The sequence below is a fragment of the Leptinotarsa decemlineata genome, unplaced genomic scaffold (assembly GCF_025532065.1).
Source record: "Leptinotarsa decemlineata unplaced genomic scaffold, Ldec_3_MD MMD2_P_RNA_scaffold_9, whole genome shotgun sequence".
Lineage (NCBI taxonomy): Eukaryota > Metazoa > Arthropoda > Insecta > Coleoptera > Chrysomelidae > Leptinotarsa > Leptinotarsa decemlineata.
In genome coordinates, this window is record NW_027412536.1 from 1,526,190 (window position 1) to 1,549,010 (window position 22,821).

General features: G+C 38.2%; 1 long non-coding RNA gene across 1 annotated transcript; it reads right to left on the minus strand.

Annotated features, from left to right (window-relative positions):
• Positions 1-236: 236 nt before the first annotated feature.
• LOC141480437 (uncharacterized) lies at positions 237-4,854 on the minus strand. Its single transcript, XR_012464340.1, has 2 exons — positions 3,310-4,854; positions 237-3,251 (listed from the first exon to the last, which is right to left on the minus strand). It is a non-coding gene; the product is annotated as an uncharacterized lncRNA (long non-coding RNA).
• Between the last annotated feature and the right edge of the window lie 17,967 nt (positions 4,855-22,821).

Consider the following 22,821-nt stretch of genomic DNA (forward strand, 5'->3'; position numbering starts at 1 on the left):
ACAAATTGATTAGTTGGTCTAAGGCGCTCTCTTGAGAAAAAGAATGAACGATTTCAGACACCCAACGAATGTTATCATTAGGATCATTTCGATAAAATTCTATATCGCTATGACCCCATGGAAGAGTTCGAGTGGTATTCGGAATGATGAATCTCTTGTCGTCATGATACGATAAAGCGACTTTATTTTTCAATTCAGTGTAAATATCATGCAATACGCTTCTGAACGAGTTCATCTTCCTGAATATCATACCTCCCTCTTCAATGATTTTTTCATAGTCTTCACATGTCAATTCATTCTTTATAACAGATCGTTTCACACCTTTGGCCTTCTTCAGTTCACCATCAACAGATTTCACGTAATACGCTTTAGCACCTGTACCGTAAAAGCTGATTATTGGATCATTTGGGAATTCATCTTTGAAATTACCCAGAACTGACTTTGTCACTGGAATATTGAATTGGTTTCCTATTTTATAATTAGATGTATCGAACTTATTTATATTATTTTTGATAAATTCATAGAAATTGTCTGTATTTACTTTGAGGATAAGGGAGTCGGTATCAGTGTAGAGTAAGGACGCATCTTCTCCAAACTGTTGTTTGATACATCCATAGAAAAAATCATACATAACTGTTTTAGATAATTCTAGAATGGAAAATCCTAAATATAGTGGTTTATCATAATGAACTTTTACTCTAGCCAATTGAATGGCAACAAAATTTTCTGTAAAAATAGAGCATTTTTTAAAATTTGGTCGAGATATGAGACAACTAGCACCTATAGTTCTTTTTATATTTTCCCAATGTGTAATGAGTCTAACATCAATTATATTGTCTACGTTTTCCATTGTTTTTCCATAGACTGCATTATTCATTAGTTTGTAGAAATCTTTTTCAGATTTGTTATTAGACCTATTACGCATTTCAGTATTCAAATCTATATAAGGCTTCATCCAACATGATTGCTTAAACCTCAATACTCGATGTGTGTTCATCACTATCAAACCATGATTGACAGCTTGCTGTAAGTTTCTATAGTGAACAATATATTTTCTTTTGTCGTTTAAATTTGGAATTAATTTGGGAACTTTCGATTTTGCATATGGAGGTATCAAACGTTCAACTAAGAATGGTAAATCGGAATGTTTATCATGAAGTTCTTGGGGATAATGTATATCCACTTCCAATACATATCCATAAGGACTATCGATATCCACATTCATTATATCAAGATTGAGAATTTCATGAGGTGCTAACCATGAAAATTCACCTGTTGGTAATGGTTGCGACATGCTGTGACCATATAGATTTGTTGCATCCAAATATGAAATGAATGAAGATGGTTCATTTGGATTATAATCCGGTAAAAATGTATTGTTTGCTTTATGTTTCCTTTCACTACATTGACTTATTCCACCACGAATACCTTTTTGAAAGAAGTGAACCATATCAATATCAGTTAGTAATTCCAATTCAATATTAGTATATTTCAACATGGCATCCCACGATAATCCGGGTGCAGTGAAGTATTGTGCGGATCCAATTTATATTTATCAACAGATATATTTCTAAAGTTTTCAAAAATGTCACATAATAGTAACACATCTGACTTTAAATATAAATCAGAGTATTCACCCAAATCCTGACATTCGAATAAATTCCAAACAAGTTGAGCTCTCCCATAATCATTATCTGATATATGTTCACAATTGAGTTTATCATAAAATTGATTTTTGGTTGGAAGTCTTGGATGATTCAGTTTTTCGATGTCATCAACAAAACTATAGGGAAATACACCTTTCTTTCTCATCAAATTGAAATTTTCAATTTGTGGGAAATGTTTGCGCATCTCGATACACTGATCAGATGTTAAATTTGCACCTAAATTCTCCAAAGAACTAGGCATGAATCTGAAACTATCAATGAATCTCATTTTCAAATAATTCTTCTTCACCCTACCATCTTTATCCGTATAGGAGTGTGTAAAGAGATGTTTTGTGAAAGATATATATTTTTCATTAGTTTGTGGGATGACATCCACTTTATCTTTGTTTTTATACAATTCCTTTATGAATAAATGACAATCATATCCACTGAGATTGTGAAAAATTATAGGAATGAAATTTGGCAATTTAAAATTCAAATTACAAGATGAATGAGCAGCAGGGGACCTTTTTTTTCCTGTGAGGTGACAATGATCCCTCACTTTGACTTCGCCATCATTAAATTGTTTGGAACAAATGCCACAATTTGTGGCAGAAGCAAACTGTTCCTCTTCCTCAGGAGTTTGTACATCCATAGGAATAGGAAACCTGAGATGATTTTCATAAATATTTTTCAAATCATCTTCGATTTTGCTAACGAATTTTTGGGCTGCATCCACACCCCTATACGAAACAAATTTTGATAAATCATCATTGAATGAACATTTAATCAAATAAGCAAATGAATAAGGCTCATGTTTGAATGTCTTGATCGAATACGAGTATTCAGGATTTGGTTTAGTGGTTTGAATCGGCTTCAGTACTGATTCAAAATCTGCATACACTACAAATGGTACCTTCATTTGTTTCTCAAAGTTTTCAAAAGTTAGTATATTTTCAGGTACCGTTTTCCCATATTTATTGACTTTGAAATTGGTTGATGGTGTTGTAGTACTCAAGTGATTACAATCATTTATCTTATGACGTAATAGTAATTGTTCATTAGAAAAATATAATAAACAGCCATCACAAAAATATTTCTTATGTTCATGAGCCGATAATTGGCTTGAAACTAATCTTGAAAGATCTTTGATCCAACAATAATGATTATTACCGAAATCATCTGTGATAAGTAACAAATTGACATGTCTTCTAAGTCTTCTCTGAGAGTAACGTAATGGTCCAATTATTTCATTCATTATTTTACCCTTCTCGAATTTACTTTCTAAACCGTACACATTAACTAAAATATCATTCTTGTCTTCAAATTTCACAATATCTTTCAACTTTACCGGAAAATTCATACCTGTTACATCTATGACTGTACTGAAATGTGGATACGATGAAACTTCTGATGTTCTATCGATTGCAGGATGTAGTGCTGAAGTGATAGCCCATGCAAAACAATGCTGATCTTCATTACGGACATTAACCACGGCCTTCCTACGCTCAATACATTCAGACAGCTTCACATATGAACATCCACTGAGCGGGCTGTATTTATTAATGTTCATCTCCAGAAACATGATTTTTTCACAAGTCCAACCTTAAATACAGAACAATATTACTAATCCATCCAATTAAAACTTGGTAGAAATGTTTACCTGAATCACGTTCCTGGAATTCTGTAGTTTGAGCGATAATCCCATTTCGAAATCCATCAAATAAGGAATTCAAATCAGTAGATTGATCAACTGTTCTATTCTGTGAATTAAATGATTTCGTTTCCTTCAGGTCTTGTGTTTGTAAAATATAACTCCCAAATACTTCCATATTCACTTTGATGATTTTGTGAACCCTGATGGCCGATTCCAATAATTCTATAACTTTCTGCCTGATTTCATTAAAGAATAACATGTAATCGGTGGAAACAATGGAACTCTGCACCCTGTATGTCGCAATCCGACGTTTGAAGGCGCTCTTTATAATTTGAACACCATCACTGAATTGAACACATGTATTATTCTTATGTTGTAGAGTTCTATTGTGAGAATTCACTTGAGTCAATGGAATCATCACATTACAACAATTACATGTGTACATAGGTGCTGCAGCGTCATCTAATCTCACTCGTTTCACTGATGGCCCTCCTTGGCAACTCTGGAGCTGATGACGACGAAGGTTGTCACTACGGGTAAAAGATTTACCACATTCACAAGAATACATTTTCTATGATATGTTCTCACTAACTCACTCGATGGAAACTGACATAACCAACACTCGCCCGCTTCTTAAATACCATAATCCACGTCGCCTGCGCATCACCGTAGAGAGTGAGGGTAGGTAAGGACACATCGATGCATCCGCTAGAGATGCCTGACGTCACAGCCAAGCCCATCTCCCAATTTGATGCGATAACAGTTGCCGGCACGAGCAAGCAGTGATCGTTGCGCTCTCGGAGAGGGCAGACGTTTGCACAGTCCTCGCCTGCCTGCGTGTCACCATCAATAGCGAGGGTAGGGTGATGCGTTACGTCACATCATTCACTGCTTCGAGAGCGATAGCCGAACAAGCAATTGTCGTTGCGCTCTCGGAGAAGACAGACGTTAGCACAGTCCTCGCCCGCCTGCGTGTCACCATTGATGGCGAGTCTGGGGCGTTACGTCACATCCTTCACTACATCGAGGGAGGTGAGAGCAGACCGATGAATACGCATTACTCTGCCACACGTCGTGGAGTGAACATGTCGCTCTCTAGCCGTTGAACGGTTATTGCTGTGACGTCACTCCACTACTAACTTGGTGCCCTCACACCGATGGAGCATTCATTACTTGGAGGATCTTCGAAGTATGCAGACGTATGTTTGTACATAGACAAACAAGCACATGATGAAACCCTGTACCGTGCATTCTCTAACACACACACACACATACACACACAAAATCTCATATGAAAAAAAAAATCTGAACGATCCATGCACCAGACACTTCAAGGTCACAACGCCTTGACTTCACTGCACAACAAAAAAAAGCAAATAATACGTCATATTGGTGGGGGGAGGATTAGAACCGGGAAAAAATTTCTGAACGATCCATACACCACACCCTTCAAGGTCACATCACCTTGACTTCACCAAACAACAACCAATAAAAAAGCAATTAATACGTCATAGTGGTGGGGGGAGGCTTAGAACCGGCTCAAATCTCCTACTAAGGTGCTATGCGACCCGTGCCTGAGCCTCATCAGGTATCACTAACGGAGCCTTTGGGATACCAGGCGACCTCCCAAAGTATGCAGCCTCACATCCATACAGGGGGCAACCCTTTCACCCATACTCGTGGGACTTGGATGGAAAATACAAGAATTACCAGAATATCAGAGGAGGACTCTTCGAGCGACTCCTCGCAAAATCAGATAATTCTGGAGGTGCAAACTCACCAGGAATGTCATAGTCATACGGCGGGAAACACCAGTCCCGCCGAGAGCATAACTGCAGGATTGACGAAAGTCGAACTGCAGGAAAAGGCTATCAGGGGCGCAAACTGATGAAAGCAAAAAAGTAGCTACGGGAACGTGGATTGAAAATCTATGTAATACAGAAGACCGCAGAAAAATAGAAAAAAACCAAAGCAACTTCTGTGGAAAGGGCCAAAAGAAGACCTAGAGAGGATGTAAAATCTCCCCCACAGAAGGTACTGAAAAAACCTAGGGCTTCCAAAGAAATTGGGACTTATAGTGAGGCTGCTAAGGGCCTGAGGGTGGCGGTTACTGACATGCGACACCCTGAGGTCACCTTGAGTCAGGGTTAAGCAGATCTGATCCAGGAGGGACTTGTCCGCGGATTGGACAATACTCTCTCTGGTAGCCCCGAAAACCTTCAACTTAAAAACTTCATTCGGCGCAGGGGTCCTATGGATAACTTGTGCGAATGAAGGGACAAAAGAATGGCTCAGAGGAAGCATTGGAAACTTGGGCAATCTTTGGAAGGGGGCGGACTTGACCGTGGTCGAGGCCAACGAACTCCCGAAGAGACCGAGAGTCCTAGTCTTCATTCCGGGCCAAAAAGAGGAGGAGGTTACAGTTAGGATACGCCTCAGTAAGCAGAATCCTGCCCTGGGAATGTAAAACTGGATCCTCCTGAGCAGAAAAGTGGAAGAGGAAGGACAAATCCACGAATGAAAGTTCCTTCAGGGCCTTGGAGAGGAACATGTTTAAAGCCTACTATAAGCTGGGCATGGTCACCTTCAAGGTCCTAAAGGGTCTTAACAGCAATGTTGAGAGTAATACAAACAAACCTGCAACACAGTGAGGGGGCTTCCTTACCAAAGTGATGGGGGTGTTTGATATTGCTCTTATACAAGAACCCTGGGTGTACAGGGGAAAAATAATGGGATTGGGGGGCATCAGAGGGGTGTTAATTTATAACAGAACCTCAGAGACCCCAAGAACATGTATAATTATCCGTAAAGGAATTAATATACTGCCGTTGAGTAATTTGTATTCCAGAGACTTGACGGCAGTCAAAATAAAGACGGCTGGCGGGGGCGGACCTAAGAAAATCATCATTGGATCAGCATACTTCCCTTACGAGAGTCCAGAACCACCACCAACCAGGGAAGTAGAAGAGTTGGTTAGGACTTGCCAAGCAGAGTGACTACAACTTATAATTGGCTAACCTGGAGCCTAACCTAATGTGGAGAAGCACCAACACTAACGAAAGAGGTGAGCACTTACTACAGTTTATCATGGCAAATAACTTGTACATTTTAAACATTGGCAATAAACCTACTTTCGTGAATGCGAGACGTAGGAAAGTGATAGACGTAACGATAGGAGCTACATTTGTAAGTATCTATGTTCGGAAATGGAAAGTCTGATGAGGAAAGTTGTTCGGACCATCGACACATAAACTTTGAAATCGGAGGGATTCAGACCTCGATCCTTACATATCAAAATCCCCGGAAAACAAACTGGGGAGCCTATACGGTGGATCTGGAAACCTGTTTAGACCGCATGGATTTTGACATCTGAGATTCCATAGACCTAGAGTTGGCAGCAGATCGATTACAGGGAGCTATCATCACATAGTAAACCAGAGATCAAACAGGAATGTGCCCTGGTGGAATGAAGATCTGGCGAGGATGAGACAAAAAACTAGAAGAGCCTCAAATGTGCAAAGAAATTAGGTGCATGGGACCAATACAGAAGGTCCCTAACTGAGTATAATAAAGTTCTGAGAAAATCCAAGAGAGATACGTGGAGAAGGCAATGTGAGGAGGTCGAACAGACCCAAGCATGTACCAGGCTCTACAAAATACACTCGAAGGAACCTCAGGTCTCAATAAATAATCTGAAAACAAATACGGTGGAGTATACAAAAACCGGAGAAGAGACTATTAGAGCTTTTCTGGGTACACTTTCCCGGGTCAGAAATTACAAATCTGACACCGGAGTCCTGGGCGAATTCAGAACTGGAGACCCCGAAAAGGGCATCTAGGGAGGACTGGCAAATGACAAAGAAGGTGATAGGTCTGGAGAAAATTAAATGGGCTGTAAACTCATTTCAACCCTTCAAGTCGCCGGGACCTGATGGCATTTACCCAGTAATGCTTCAAAAGGGACCGGAAGTACTTTTCAAAAAATTTTTCTCAGGGCAAGTTTAGCACTTGGACACATACCAAAAATTTGGAGATTGATCAGGGCCACCTTCATTCCGAAACCTGGGAAAATCATGTCATGCGTATGTGTTGTTTCCTGCTTTCGGCAAACAAGTGTTGCCCATCTTTACACTTGGCTGCACCGCGCTGATGAGGCCAATAGCCAGAAACACGTGTACAATAATAAGATTATATATCTTGTAAAAAATATATAAATATGTAGAACTTACTAACGTGAGAATAGAATATAAAATGACTGACAATGTCAAGTGGGAAAATTCTGAATAATGATGGAATTACCAGATTTTTTATTTTCCTTATCTTATTTCAGAAGGTATGTGTAAATTTTGCTGAGACTTTCAATATGAGTCCTTTTATTCATTGAATGTTCTTCGTGATCTCCAAACCAAAAATATTCTTTTAGTTGTATTGATTTCTCTATCTAAAATATGTGGGTTTTCAAAATTCATTTTATGATTTAACATTTCGTCTACAGTAGCTCTTATGGGAAGTGATGCGACTACTTAGAGTTCTAGATGTTTGTCCTATATATGTTTTAGAACAATCCAACAAGGAATTTTATATGCTAAATTATATTTTTGCCTATTCGAAATTGGATCTTTTAGTTTACTGTATAATTCAGATATAGTAGTGACATTTGTTTTGGATATTTTGAGGTTATTATCTCACAAATAAATAATTCTACACCATTATCCGATATCTGGAATATCATTAGAAGAATATTAGGACATAACACTCCTGAAGAAATTCAACAGCTATCCCACAATGATAAAACAATTTCTGAACCCCAAGTGATCACAGAAGTACTAGGCAAGCTAATTCCAAACATCATTCAATGATTCAACATACTCTCAGAAATTTCAGTATTATGAAAAACTCAAAGAACTGAAATCATCAAATACAATAACGGCAATTCTTCACTCATCTCCACTCATCTGTGAACGAATTCACAGATGCACTTCAAAATACAAAAAATACATGCTGTTGACCCGACAACATCGATCCACCCTTGACAACCTTGTAAGTCTTGAATCCGAAATACACGAATCCTTGTCATGCAAACAGAATTGCTTGGCAGTTTTTTTTTCGATATCCACAAGGAATTTGACACAGTGTTTCGTTACGACATTTTGAAGTCGTTGAAAATAAAGTTCATCAACGGATAAAATTCATTGGAAAGTTACTAAGAAAACAATATTTTCAAGTCCGATCAGATGGCTACCTATCCAGAAAAAACTACATTAGAACGGAATCCCACAAGGCTCGAACCCAAGCGGAACTTTTTTCCCATAGCTATACAAAAATTAGTGACTACATGTCGGTCGCCATTTAGAGCAAGGCTTTACGCAGACGATTCAGTGATATATGTAAAAGGGAAAAACACAACATCTATTCAAAATCACTTACAAGAGCACTGGATAGCATAAAGACCTGGACTTTATAATAAAAAAATAAAAAAAAATATAATAAAAGAATAATTGAGAAAGCTGTCACCTGAAGAAGCAATGATTCAGACCTTACATATTTGGTGTCTTCCACACTTCGCTACTATAACGACAATATCACTCCAGGGCCGGATTTGTTGAAATCATTTGTTGTTATATTATTGAAATTCAAGCAGAGAAAGATTGGACTCTGTGGAGATATTCGTGATATGTTTCACCAGGTTAAAATAAGAAAGGAAGACAGAGATGCCCAATGTCTGCTTTGGAAAAACTTGGACCGTGAAAGATACCCTGATGTGTACGAAATGAATGTGATGATATTTGGAGCCACCTGATAGCCATCCTGTGCCCAGTATTTTAAGAAAAGAAATGCAAGGGAAAATGAATGTTCATAGACAATAAAGGAATAATCTTGAGCAAATTCTATGTAGACGACTACCTGGACTCAACTGATTCTTAAGAAGAGGCCCTGGAAACGATTTTTGAAGTTGTACCAGTTCAACGCCTTGGAGGATTCGAGGAAGTGCAACTCTTCGAAAATCATTGAACATTCAGGGAAAAATTTGGTGAATGAAAAAAATGTTGATACAGAAAGAGTTGTGATATTACTGAAAAGATGACAAAATTCGCTATGATGTGAAAACTGAACATTTGACAGTGGAAAAGGCAATGGAACGACACATATTGAAGACAGTGATGGCAATATTCGACACACTTGGACTGTTTTCATGTTTCAACATAGTTACAAAGATATATGGACATTTGCAGACATTTGGAGAGAAGGTATTGGATGGGATGATGTGATTCCAAAAAAGATACATGAAACTTGGAGAAGATGAACTGGATTTTAAAAATTATATTTACAAGATCTTACTCCTTGATGATACCAAAAGCTGAACGAGTTGAGCTGCACAGTTTCTGCGATGCCAACGAAATGACATTTGCAGCGTTAACTTATTTGAGGATTGTTTATTCAGAAAAATTTGAATTTTCATTAGTTACGGGAAAATCTAGAGTTGCACACATAAAAAACTTTCTATTTCCCGGCTGGAGTTACAAGCTGCTGTGGGCAAGTCGTTTGAGTAACTCTTTGAAAGAAAATATAAACAAATCATGGCACATGGAGTAGGCGGTACTTAAGACAGTACTAAAGACTGGATTTGACGACATGAAACAAACGAATGTTTCATGTCGTTTTGTGTTGGTGTTGTCTCGGAAATTTTGGATGTTTTTCAATGTTTTTTATTTCTTTTAAATATGTATCTAATATGTCTGATGATTTTTAAAATAGTATTATTATCAATATGAAGAAACTAGTTTTCGAGCCCTAAAGAAGACTTTAATCAAATTCGAAACTTAGGCAAGTCAACAATTGAAAAAATTAATCCTGTTACCCAACCAATATTTCAGAGTGACGATATTGTTATAATTATTGATGATAACTCACCCAGAAACTGCTGGAAGATGGGTAGAGTTGTGTTAGTTTTTCCAGGAAAAGATGGCAATGTTTGCGTAGCAGAGTTCAAAACTTCAACAAACACCTACCGTCGTCCAGTTACAGAGTGATGCAGGTTGCAAGTAGAAGGAAAAGTGAAGAACGTTTTTTCACGAAGTGGAGAATGTTCATTTTGTAAGGTTTATAATGTTTTGGTTGGTATCCGGGTTTTGCCGTGGTCTTCTTTGGTTACAACGTTTCAGCTGTAGTCACCTTCAGTGGCGTGGTCGATGTACTCTTCTTGACGTATCAACTGAAACTGAAGCTCTCAATCCTGCCATGTCATTCATAGTGCTGAGTTTTCGCACACTTTCTGAGATGGCTGGTTCGCGCGTACTTCCCGTGCCATTTGAGTGACATAGCTTCGTTTTTGCGCCTTTCAATGCTGTGTGCCAGATTTTTGGTAGATAAGTTCTCTTGATGTTTATGTATTTTTATGGCTTCTGAATACATTCTTGTTGAATAATGATTCAACGTTGCTAGCCTCTCGGGTAGCAGATTACAGCCGGTTCTGGGCCTCCCCCACCACTATGAAGTATTAATTGCTTTTTTTTGTTGTTGTTTAGTAACATCAAGGCGATGTGACCTTGAAGGGTCTGATGCAGGGATCGTTCAGAATTTTTTTTTCATATGAGATTATTGGGTGGTTCATATGACATTAGTGACGTAATTACATTTGAGTGGTGTGTGTGTGTGTGAGAATGCACGGTACAGGGTTTCATCATGTGCTTGTCTATGTACAAACATACGTCTGCATACTTCGAAGATCCTTCAAGTAATGAATGTTCCATCGGTGTGACCCACCAAGTTAGTAGTGGTGTGACGTCACAGCAGCATCCGTCCAACGGTAAGAGAGCAAGATGTTCACTCCACGACGTGTGGCTGAGTAATGCGTATTCATCGGTCTGCCCTCACCTCTCCCGAAGCGATGAAGGCTGTGACGTAACGCATCGCTCTAGCCCCGCTATCGATGGCCGAGGACTGTCTGCCTAACGTCTACCCTCTACGAGAGCGCAACGACGACTGCCTCTTCGTATCGACATCTGTTATCGCATCCGGTTGGGAGGTGGGCTTGGCTGTGACGTCAGGCTTCTCTAGTGGGTAGCAACTAGCAATGTGAACCTTTCACGATTTCATGGTGGGGGTGACCCGCACTGTTCAATATAAAAGAAATGCCTGGCACACTATGAAATCAGTAGACGAATATATCTGCAGCAGTTACTAATTGGTAGAGTGTTATTCAGTTCGTAATAGAAGGAAGACGGTGAGTGTATTTGTCTGTTGGAAATTGTTTATATTTTCATACAAATTTTCATCATGTCCGTTTCAAAAGTAGATTTGAATAAAATTAATAATTTGATTATACAGGAGGTTGAAATACTAGAGCAAAAGGCCTTATCTTCATTGCCAATTGATGAAATGTACATAATTAAAAATATGTCAACTTATTCTACACGATTTGGTAAATCAATTTTATTAACTTTGGAAGATGTGAGCAATGATAAATTATTTAAAACATGGCTACCAAAACTATTTCGTTGCAATTCAGTGATGATGATATAACTTGTATCAATTCATCGGGTGGTAAATATACGATGACGTATTTAGTACAGAGCCCACAAAGTTTTGCTGGCATGAAAACGCGATCTCTAGTCAAATTCAATATGATTGAATAATAATTGTAATTATTTGTAGTGAATTTCTTTAGGTCATAGCCCACAAAGTTTTGTTGGTATGAAAACGTGAACTCATATATGAATGAACTCATATATTAGATGATAATTATATGGAAATATAAACATTAATAACTTAGTTGAAAACACTCACTTTGTAACTACAAGTAAAATGGGAATGTGAGTATTATATCATGGAAACAAGTTGGAGGTTGCTTATTGTTTTTTTATTCGATTTCAGTTCCACCATTCAAAGATGTGGATGCAGTATGCAAGTCAAGATTGGATCGATGTTGTAGATCTTAAATTATCGGTTCAACATTTGTCGCCTAAATTGAAGGTGTTGGGTTATGGAGCCGAACATGCAAGCGTTTATGATATGAGTGTATGCTATGATGAAAAACAAATTGAATTATGTCTTCGTGATGCTGAAAACTATCGGAGTGGTGCAGAAGTTTGTAACAAATTTTTGGATAATGAATTGGAACTGTGGCAACTTTGTGAGGTTATGATTGAACTGAACCTGAGAAGATTCCTGTATAGCCTCTAACCATACTTGCCAGAATGGATTATTCATCACTTTGCATTGAATGATGAGAATCGAGAGGAAATTGAAGATGGTCGCGAAAATGATGACTATGAGGAAGAAGTTATTTTAGATAGTCTGTATGTTCCTGTAAATCATAAATAATGTCAAATGAAAAAACTTTGTATTATTTTCATGTTTCATTTATTCAAATCCTATTATATACAATAGAAAATTATTACAAAACAATAAATATAATATATATTGGGAAAAAAATTACAATACATGATATAAGTCAATTACAAATGAAAAAAAAAATCATAAAACAGTACATGATAGAGTGGAAAATAAAATAGTATCAATAATTTAAAGAGTGTCAATATCTGCTGTGAACTGAACCATCCAATGCATTGTATGTTAAAACTGTATCATGCAAAATTAATGCATATACTTTAGTGTTGTCTGGAAACTTGGTCTTCCTCGTCTCAAACTCAATCTTTATATCAATAGTTGATGATTTTGTTGCATTCGGTTGATGGGAACAATCGATGACGAATAATGGATTCTCTCTAAATTGTCCAATGTCCATCAGAGGTTCACTCATATCTTTATCATAATAACTTCGTTGGAAACTCTCAAAAGCATAATAAGCAGGAGCATCAAAATCGAAATTCAAATTCCAACGCTCATATGGATAAACTTCAGAATTCAAGTATACTCGAATACTATTGATATCAGCAGTTGTGAATTTTGTAATATCCTGTGTTCTATCCTCAGATGTGGTAGTACTTTGGAATGCGATGATGACAAAACGAGGAGTTTCCAGAGCGTTAGTTGTTTTGATGGCCCATATGTCTGAAGCAGTCCCACGTAATGATGGTACTTCATAGAGGTCCCACATGCGATAAGCCAACTTGATTTTGGCATTCAGACCGCTTTTGTTTATTCTACTCAAAAGTTTGAGCTTGTGTTTATCATCTGGTACAATGTGTCTTATTTTCCATTCGATTTTATTTATTTCCAAATCAGCATCAACCTCACCTATATATGAGTTTTCGAATGATCGGGCGATAATCAAAATCAATTCCTGTTTAGCATTCAATATACTTTTTTTGTAATCTTCAGCAAAACCCATCAAATATTTCAGTGGTAGTTTTCCACTAAAAACATGACTGTTTGTATCCAAGATATCTTGTTTCAATTGTGAAAGTCCCCAGCCAGATGTCAATAATGTGTTAGCATATGACTGTCCAAATGATATCATGGTTTCCATTGTAGATGTAATCCCAGGTTTTCTAACAACAGGTACTTGTTCACCACCCATTTCGTAACGAATTCCATCAAAGAGAAATGCAATTGCATTATTCGAGAGATAGCATGTTTTCGCTACATCTTTCGGGGTGAATTTACCTTCTATGTAAATGAAGCTCTCGGCAATATCTAGTATAACATCTTGATTATTGATGGCAATTCTAATTTGATCCGAATTCCTGAATAGCGGTGATACGTAGGGCTTATATGTGTGCTCATGTAAACTTATGAGAGAATGATCGAGCACTGGTTCATCGAATATATTCAACTTTACACTGTTTGTTTCGAGCACCATTGTTATTTTCTCACTTTCAATCCAATCGATTTCAAAAATTTAAGATCACTCACAGACAGAGCGTTATGTGCTAACTGGTTAGCATACACTTGTGGAATGAGCTTCTTTTTATGCACACTTTTCTTTTTATGCACACTTTTGGTGGAAAAAAATCCGCACTCAAGAGACTTGTCCCGACAGCTTGTAGCTCGAACTTTCGTGACATGACTGAGGGATATTTTGAAACACATTTCAATTTATTGTTGTACACAGCAACAGCACATTTGAGACAATTTACACTTTTTGGAAGGTGTTGTATTGTAATAAGTATCATTTTTATTGATACCAATATTCACATCCTCTATATTACAAATACAACACATAGATTTTCGAGGTATAGGACCATCATTAACATCCGAATCTGAATTTTGATCAGGGTGGTGTTCGTAACAATATCTATGTTTCATTATATCGATGTCATCTTGTAGATGTTTAGGTAACTTTTCCCAAACATATGCAATCTCATGTGCAACACATGCAAGTATCACTTCCTTGGGCATATTTGCAAGCATCACTTTATCCATTTTTTTCAAGGTACCATATTTTGAAAACATTCTAAGTGAAACCCCCATTCCCTTGATAGCCTCCCGATCCAGTTTTGATGTTGTTTCCATTTTTATTTGGAAAATTATTCAGAGAGAATCTGTAAGCACAAGTGACCACAGAGAACTGTATTGAATTTCTGTTGACGATCATAGTTATATTTGATTTTTACATTCGAACATTTTTGAAAGAATCGAGTCAATTCCAATGGTGGGGGTAGATCTCCAAAACTATCGAAATATGCGACTTCTTTCCCGCATTTTTTATATGCCACCCAATGTGTTCCTGGTCCACTTATTCCATCTAAATTAACAATAGCTGTCTCGTTTTATCTTGGACCTGAAGAGGGTAATCTGTCACGCATAAAAACACCACGAAAATGTGGAATTTTCATTTTTTGTGCATAATAACTGAGATCCAGATCAGTAAGAGTCCTCTGAGGTAGGGGTTCAATTAGTTTTTTGTTTTGTTTGCGGCTTTGTATGGTTTTAAATAAAGTCCTAAACCTTTACGGTACGGTTTGAGGTATATTCCACTTCCGCGTTTGCCCAATGCTACAGCCTCCACGGTTTTATTGTGGCGATTGGCTTCCATTAAAGCCGCCCTGCTGGCTTTTGCTGAATTCACGGCCTTGGTAATACCAGCAGCGGCTCCCGCTAAACTCCATAGTGCGGATAGTCCAGCAAAAATTGGTATCAATGGCAGAAGTCTACCGATCTTGGGAACAGGAATTATGCGTGGTGTGCGGATTTTCTTCTTTCCACCGGCAGCTTTGAGGTATTTACGTGCCGCCTGCAATGCCACAGTGATAGCTTTTTTGCTATTATTCGTCACAAATTGATTCCCACCAGCTTTCTTCAATACATTTCGCACTTTATGGACTATCCCAGCACCAAATGCAACTTTTCTAATTTTATTTTTCTTCGTTTGTTTCCTCTTACATTTTTTCTTATTGGTACTACAACCCATGCCTATATGTCTTTTTGTTTTCATAATGTTGTTGACAAGTTATGCAGCTGCTCTTTCCCCAATACTCGCGTCCTTCGATTTAACCCTATCCCAAGCACTGTATTCAAGTTCTTTGTCGGCTAAATGTCTTACTGCAAGATCGGATGGATGCTTAGAATATTGAATATCGTGTTTTTTGCAGTCATAATCTAATTTATTGATTCCAGGATCGTTGCGAGCTAAACGTTGTTTCAATTTTGTACCCGGTCCACAGTATTGATAACCTCCGGGTAGATGTAATTCGAAAGGAAGTTTGTTTATTAAATCATTAACAAAACCACAACCTCTTTTAATTTTACGATCACTTTCAATACGTCCGTATCGTTTGATGGTACACATTGAAATGAATAAGCTAATAACATTTATATAGTCTCCAACCACGGCACGATGCGCATTGTAAAACAGAAAGAAAAGTTTGCTGTAGATAATCTAGATGAGAAATTTGGGTGTGGATTGAATGGACAAAGGGTATTCAGACATGGTCCACTACTTCCATCATCAGTTCGAGGACTCATTATAGAACCTTCAAAATGTGGAAAGACGAATGCAATGATATCACTATTAACACATCCACAAGGACTGAGATTTAGAAATGTGTATCTCTATTCGAAATCACTCAATCAACCTAAATATCAGAACTTGCGAAATGTTTTGGAACCTATAAAAGGAGTAGGTTTTTATACATTCAGCAATAATGCAGAAATAGTGGAACCCTCCGATGCTAAGCCTAATTCTGTTTTCATTTTCGATGATGTGATATGTGAAAAGCAGGATATTATTAGATCATATTGTCACCTCACAAACCACAAGAGGAGACTAAATCCTCTGTCGGTAACAAATAAGACAGATGGGTATCCGCGGCTAAGCTAAACAGTGGAGACGGGAGTGGGTTAAACAACTTAGCAAATTTCAAATAGATCTTAATGGGCGCCAGGTAAATTTAATCCTCCAGATACCCTAAGTAACTCACAATATCAATAACTTACCAATTAATATTGGAAATAAAAGATAAAGATCCCCAATATGATTTATTCAGTAATCCTAACTTACATGGATTAACCAACAACGCTTCTAAGACAACAATGCAATATTCACACTACTACGCGATGTTCAAATGTCAATACAAGATCGCGGTGTATATACCACGAATTCAATCAGCCATAAATTACGGTAGTAACGACGCTCAAAAGAAACTACAATACGTCAAGTAAAACTACCACGAAAATTGAGTAGGTGAAATCGTAAGTACTAGTATCGGAAGGTAAGACAAACTCGTTTGCGTCGCGTGAGCTCTGGCGTAGGCGCATCGGTGTCAATCAGCAATCGTGAAAGGAAGAATATACCTCAATTTCCGTTTCACAGATGAATCACTATATCAATCTGGTATCAATAAACAAACTCTTAATCAATAAACGATAAACAAACACTATATCAAACAGGTATCAATAAACAGAAGGGCAAACAATCATTTAAATAACTCAGTATAGCACAAATATTCAAATAAATCAATTGTAACTTGCGTGCTCCTTTTGGGCCACCCGCTATATGGTGTTAGGCTACCCCGTGGTTCGACGGAAGTGGATCACCCTGTAGTACGGCGGAGATGGATCACCCTGTAGCACCACCAAGATAGATCACCCTGTAGGGCACAACAAGCTGGACCAGAAATGGATCACCAAATAAGACCCAAGAAGAAAATAGGAAAAAAAACCCTTAAAGAAGAAAAAAAAAGAAAAACAGGAAAACAGGAAAACAAGAAAACCGGAAAACAGGAAAACCCTACGGAAGAAAATTCTCAATCAGAATCAGATAAAAACAAGGTGAGATTCAACCCCCATTCAATAGGACTATTTGACTAATCGATACCCCTGGTATATTTTCATTAAGCTAAGTAGCAAGATAACAAGAGTATATTTTTGGGTGCCCTGTATAACCATATGACCCGTAAAAATCAAGAAAATTGAATGAGTGTTGAAACCTCTCTTCAATACTAATATTCAGTTGAGATATAACGATGGAATCAGAAATTACTAAAATCATCAAAAACACATTTAATGGTAAAATTCTTACCCTGGCCAAGGGGTTTTCTATACGTTTCTTCGTGTGCGGTGCTCTGCACGGAAGTCCTACTGGGACTTGATGAGTGACTAAGGGCCTTCTGTTTCTTATGAATCTAGAGACGAGAAACGAAGGTTGTAGAATTGAAGAGGTGATATCATAGCTAAGACGGTATGACGAATCGGCGGTACCAAGAGAAGGTGCCAACAATTCTTCGGACTTCCGTAACATTAGTCGGGGGCGGTATTTCCAACATGGCCTTTACCTTATCGGGGTCAACATGCAATCCATTACGATCCACCACGTAGCCAAGATATTTCATTTCAGGACGGCAAAATTGACATTTATCAATGCTAACTGTAATATTTGCCTCCCTGAGTCTACGGAATACCTCATCCAACGTTGACAGATGTTGTTCTAATGTCTGACTTACAACTACCACATCATCTAAGTAGACGAATACATGTGGTTCAAGATCATGACCTAATACTTCATCTATCAATCGTTGCCAACGGGCTGGAGCGTTATGGAGCCCAAAAAAGCATGCGCCGAAACTGGAACAACCCACGATTGGGGACAGTAAAAGCCGTATATTTTTTTGATGATTCTGCCATTGGGACTTGCCAGTAAGCAGATTTCACATCTAAACTGGACAAATACTGAGCATTACGAAGTTTATCTAGAGTATCCGAAACATGGGGAAGGGGGTAACTATCACGTATGGTCACAGAATTCAATTTACGATAGTCCACGCAGAATCTGAACTTGCCACCCTTTTTTTTTACCAAGAGAATGGGCGAAGACCAGGGGCTATTGGAAGGTTCCACAATTCCCAGCTTCAGCATCTCCTCAAGTTCTGCGTCAATTTGTTGCTGTACAATAGGATTGACCCTATAGTAGCGTTGTTTGATCGGAGGACTATCTGTTTCAATAACATGTTCAGTTCTATTGGTACAACCTAGTTCTGTACCCATGAGTGCTAGATTACGATCTATGACTTCTTGGAGTCGCATCTGGTCCAACGGACTTAACAACGTTGAACTAGCAACATGTTCAACAGTGTTGACGGTAACAGGTTCATCAGAAAAATGCCATTCATCATGACGCAAATCAGGAATCAGTCCCATATGTTTCCAAAAGTCAATTCCAAGGATGAGAAGATGGGGCATCTCAGGAACAACAATAGCTTCCACAAGTTTCAAACGACCCCTCAATGAGATAGGCAATTCAACTACTCCTATACTCCGAACACAGGCGCCGCTGGCTACGGTACAGTATGTTGTCCTGGACCCATCCACTGGTAGTCCTAAGGCACGAACAACCTCAAATCCTCTACTACCTAGTATAGTCCGTGAAGCACCAGAGTCCAAAAGACCTAATAACGACTTCCCTAAGACATCCACTCGCAAATAAGGGCGTTCATCCTGGTTGGCGTGTTCTAAGACATAGTCCAGGATGACTTGTATTTTGTCGATCGAGGGTTCTCGACCAGCACACCTACCTCGATCTCCTAGGTGTGACGGCGACCGTTTCCCGTCGACGAACAGTCAGGACAAGATCGAATAGTAAATCCCTTCTTCTTACATCGATAACAATGTAAACCCGCCGACTTCATCAAACAACCAACAGCTCGATGTCCGGGTTTATTACACTTGAAACAAAGTTGGTCACTTCGGGACACATCCGAGTCACCAACAGCATGTGGAAGAGATGAAGTTCCACAGCTATCACTCATACTATCGTCAACCTGTACATAAGCCAAATCAGGTTCTAAAGCATTAAACTTCTTCGATGGTGCTGAGAAATTTTCTACTGCTTCTTTTCTGGCTTCTAATCGCCTTCCTAACTCATGAAGGTGATTGATCGAAGTTACGTCAACCAGAGCCAATTGAGTTTGATAAAACGGGGCAATGTTTCTCAGAAGTATTTTAAGTTTTACTTCCTCAGAAATTGAGCAAGTCAACCTGTTGAAATAACCTGTCATGCGCATCTCTTGAACAGTTCCTGTAGCAATTCCTCTAACTCTAACCTCATACACTAGCTCATCTTGACTCAAACGGTTCACTAGCATTTTGCGGGACATGATAACAATTCCAATGAGACACAAAAAAATATTTAAAAAAAATGATCAAAAAAAAAATTTTTTTCAAATTTATCAATTTTTTTTTCCAAATTTATAAAAAAAGAACTATGAAGACGTTGTTTTAACGCGGCCCCACGTTGGGCGCCAAAAATGTCACCTCACAAACCACAAGACGAGACTAAATCCTCTGTCGGTAACAAATAAGACAGATGGGTATCCGCGGCTAAGCTAAACAGTGGAGACGGGAGTGGGTTAAACAACTTAGCAAATTTCAAATAGATCTTAATGGGCGCCAGGTAAATTTAATCCTCCAGATACCCTAAGTAACTCACAATATCAATAACTTACCAATTAATATTGGAAATAAAAGATAAAGATCCCCAATATGATTTATTCAGTAATCCTAACTTACATGGATTAACCAACAACGCTTCTAAGACAACAATGCAATATTCACACTACTACGCGATGTTCAAATGTCAATACAAGAGCGCGGTGTATATACCACGAATTCAATCAGCCATAAATTACGGTAGTAACGACGCTCAAAAGAAACTACAATACGTCAAGTAAAACTACCACGAAAATTGAGTAGGTGGAATCGTAAATACTAGTATCGGAAGGTAAGACAAACTCGTTTGCGTCGCGTGAGCTCAGGCGTAGGCGCATCGGTGTCAATCAGCAATCGTGAAAGGAAGAATACACCTCAATTTCCGTTTCACAGATAAATCACTATATCAATCTGGTATCAATAAACAAACTCTTAATCAATAAACGATAAACAAACACTATATCAAATAGGTATCAATAAACAGAAGGGCAAACAATCATTTAAATAACTCAGTATAGCACAAATATTCAAATAAATCAATTGTAACTTGCGTGCTCCTTTTGGGCCACCCGGTATATGGTGTTAGGCTACCCCGTGATTCGACGGAAGTGGATCACCCTGTAGTACGGCGGAGATGGATCACCCTGTAGCACCACCAAGATAGATCACCCTGTAGGGCACAACAAGCTGGACCAGAAATGGATCACCAAATAAGACCCAAGAAGAAAATAGGAAAAAAAACCCTTAAAGAAGAAAAAAAAAGAAAAACAGGAAAACAGGAAAACAAGAAAACCGGAAAACAGGAAAACCCTACGGAAGAAAATTCTCAATCAGAATCAGATAAAAACAAGGTGAGATTCAACCCCCATTCAATAGGACTATTTGACTAATCGATACCCCTGGTATATTTTCATTAAGCAAAGTAGCAAGATAACAAGAGTATATTTTTGGGTGCCCTGTATAACCATATGACCCGTAAAAATCAAGAAAATTGAATGAGTGTTGAAACCTCTCTTCAATACTAATATTCAGTTGAGATATAACGATGGAATCAGAAATTACTAAAATCATCAAAAACACATTTAATGGTAAAATTCTTACCCTGGCCAAGGGGTTTTCTATACGTTTCTTCGTGTGCGGTGCTCTGCACGGAAGTTCTACTGGGACTTGATGAGTGACTAAGGGCCTTCTGTTTCTTATGAATCTAGAGACGAGAAACGAAGGTTGTAGAATTGAAGAGGTGATATCATAGCTAAGACCACATGAGAGCTGCGACAGTGATTCAGACATACCTAATTTCGGAAATCCTTCCACCTGGCACGAGTTCGGTAACCACCACAAATCCTCAAAAGAGCTTAAGTTTCAGATTGCAAATATCCACACCAAAATGACCAATCAGTCTTCCACTATACAATCCTGACTTGTAGAAATAATCCCCGTGAAGGATGGCACAAATACAACCATATATATCCTACAATCAGTCTGATGGTACGCTTGAACCCCGAACCAAGCTCATCGAAGGCCAACTCCCGAATACTAAGAGACTGCCACATCTGACAGCTAACCAGTTGTTGCCACAGTGCGTCCAACCTACCCTACAAGCACCAAGGGGGAGCTGTGCACAACATCATAAATCTATCAATTCCTCCACAGCCACTTGAGTCAATATCAACAAGTCCATGACCCATCAAAACTCCTTCTCAAAGCAATGCAACCCTAAACAACCCTTGACAATTTGAGTAACCGATCAATCCTCCACCCGTGAACAACTATAGAACTAGTTCGGTGTAGTTCGTCGGAACGACACTACGAAAGTTCGGCGGATGTCAACCAACAGCTGTCTCTTAACCTTGTATTTGAATGTTTACAAAAATATTCACTCCAACCTATTTTCAACTATTTACCAATCCTTATTCAAGCTATGGAATAGAAACATATAAGGTAAGTCGTCACATCTTCCCCATTCAGTACGAATATTTGCAGAATATTTACCGAAAATATCAAACAGTATTTAGAAACCAGAGCTAACTAGTATTGTTTTTCAGGCGATATGGCTCTAATATGTAAGTAATCCTTCTGGAAGTAATGAATAACAATATATGCAAGAAATATTTTTGGGAAGGTATAGAGAATAAGGCAGACAACGGCTGAAAAATGATAGGCGAAGTAAACTGAGAAACAAACAATAACAACTATTTCAACCTAGCGAGGAATTTTCGGATCTCCAACGTCGATTGGCAATAGGAGAATGTGTAAGTACTGGTCAAAGCAGTTAGTCAGGGAGCATACATATATTCTTGTACATTTCAGGTATAGTTTTCTATGGAACGGAAGATTCCCATTACTATGATGTTAAATGAATAAAATCTACTTGTAACTTAATTACATTGTTAATATCCGTTGAATAAAGATCTTAAAAGGTAACGTAGTGTTTTGAAAGGTCACATAAGAGCAGTTTTGATATAGTGCTAAATTGAAACGTAACAATATTTCTGTATGGGACGTCATAAGGATGTTGATTGTTTTTATCTCGCACAGACATATTCACGGGTACCCAAACAATTAGTGCGTGACAATACCAATTTCATCATAATGTTCAAACAAGATGAGACGAATTTACATCATATTTATTCAGATCATGTATCACCCGATGTAACATTCAAACAATTCCAATTGATGTGTGTTAAATGC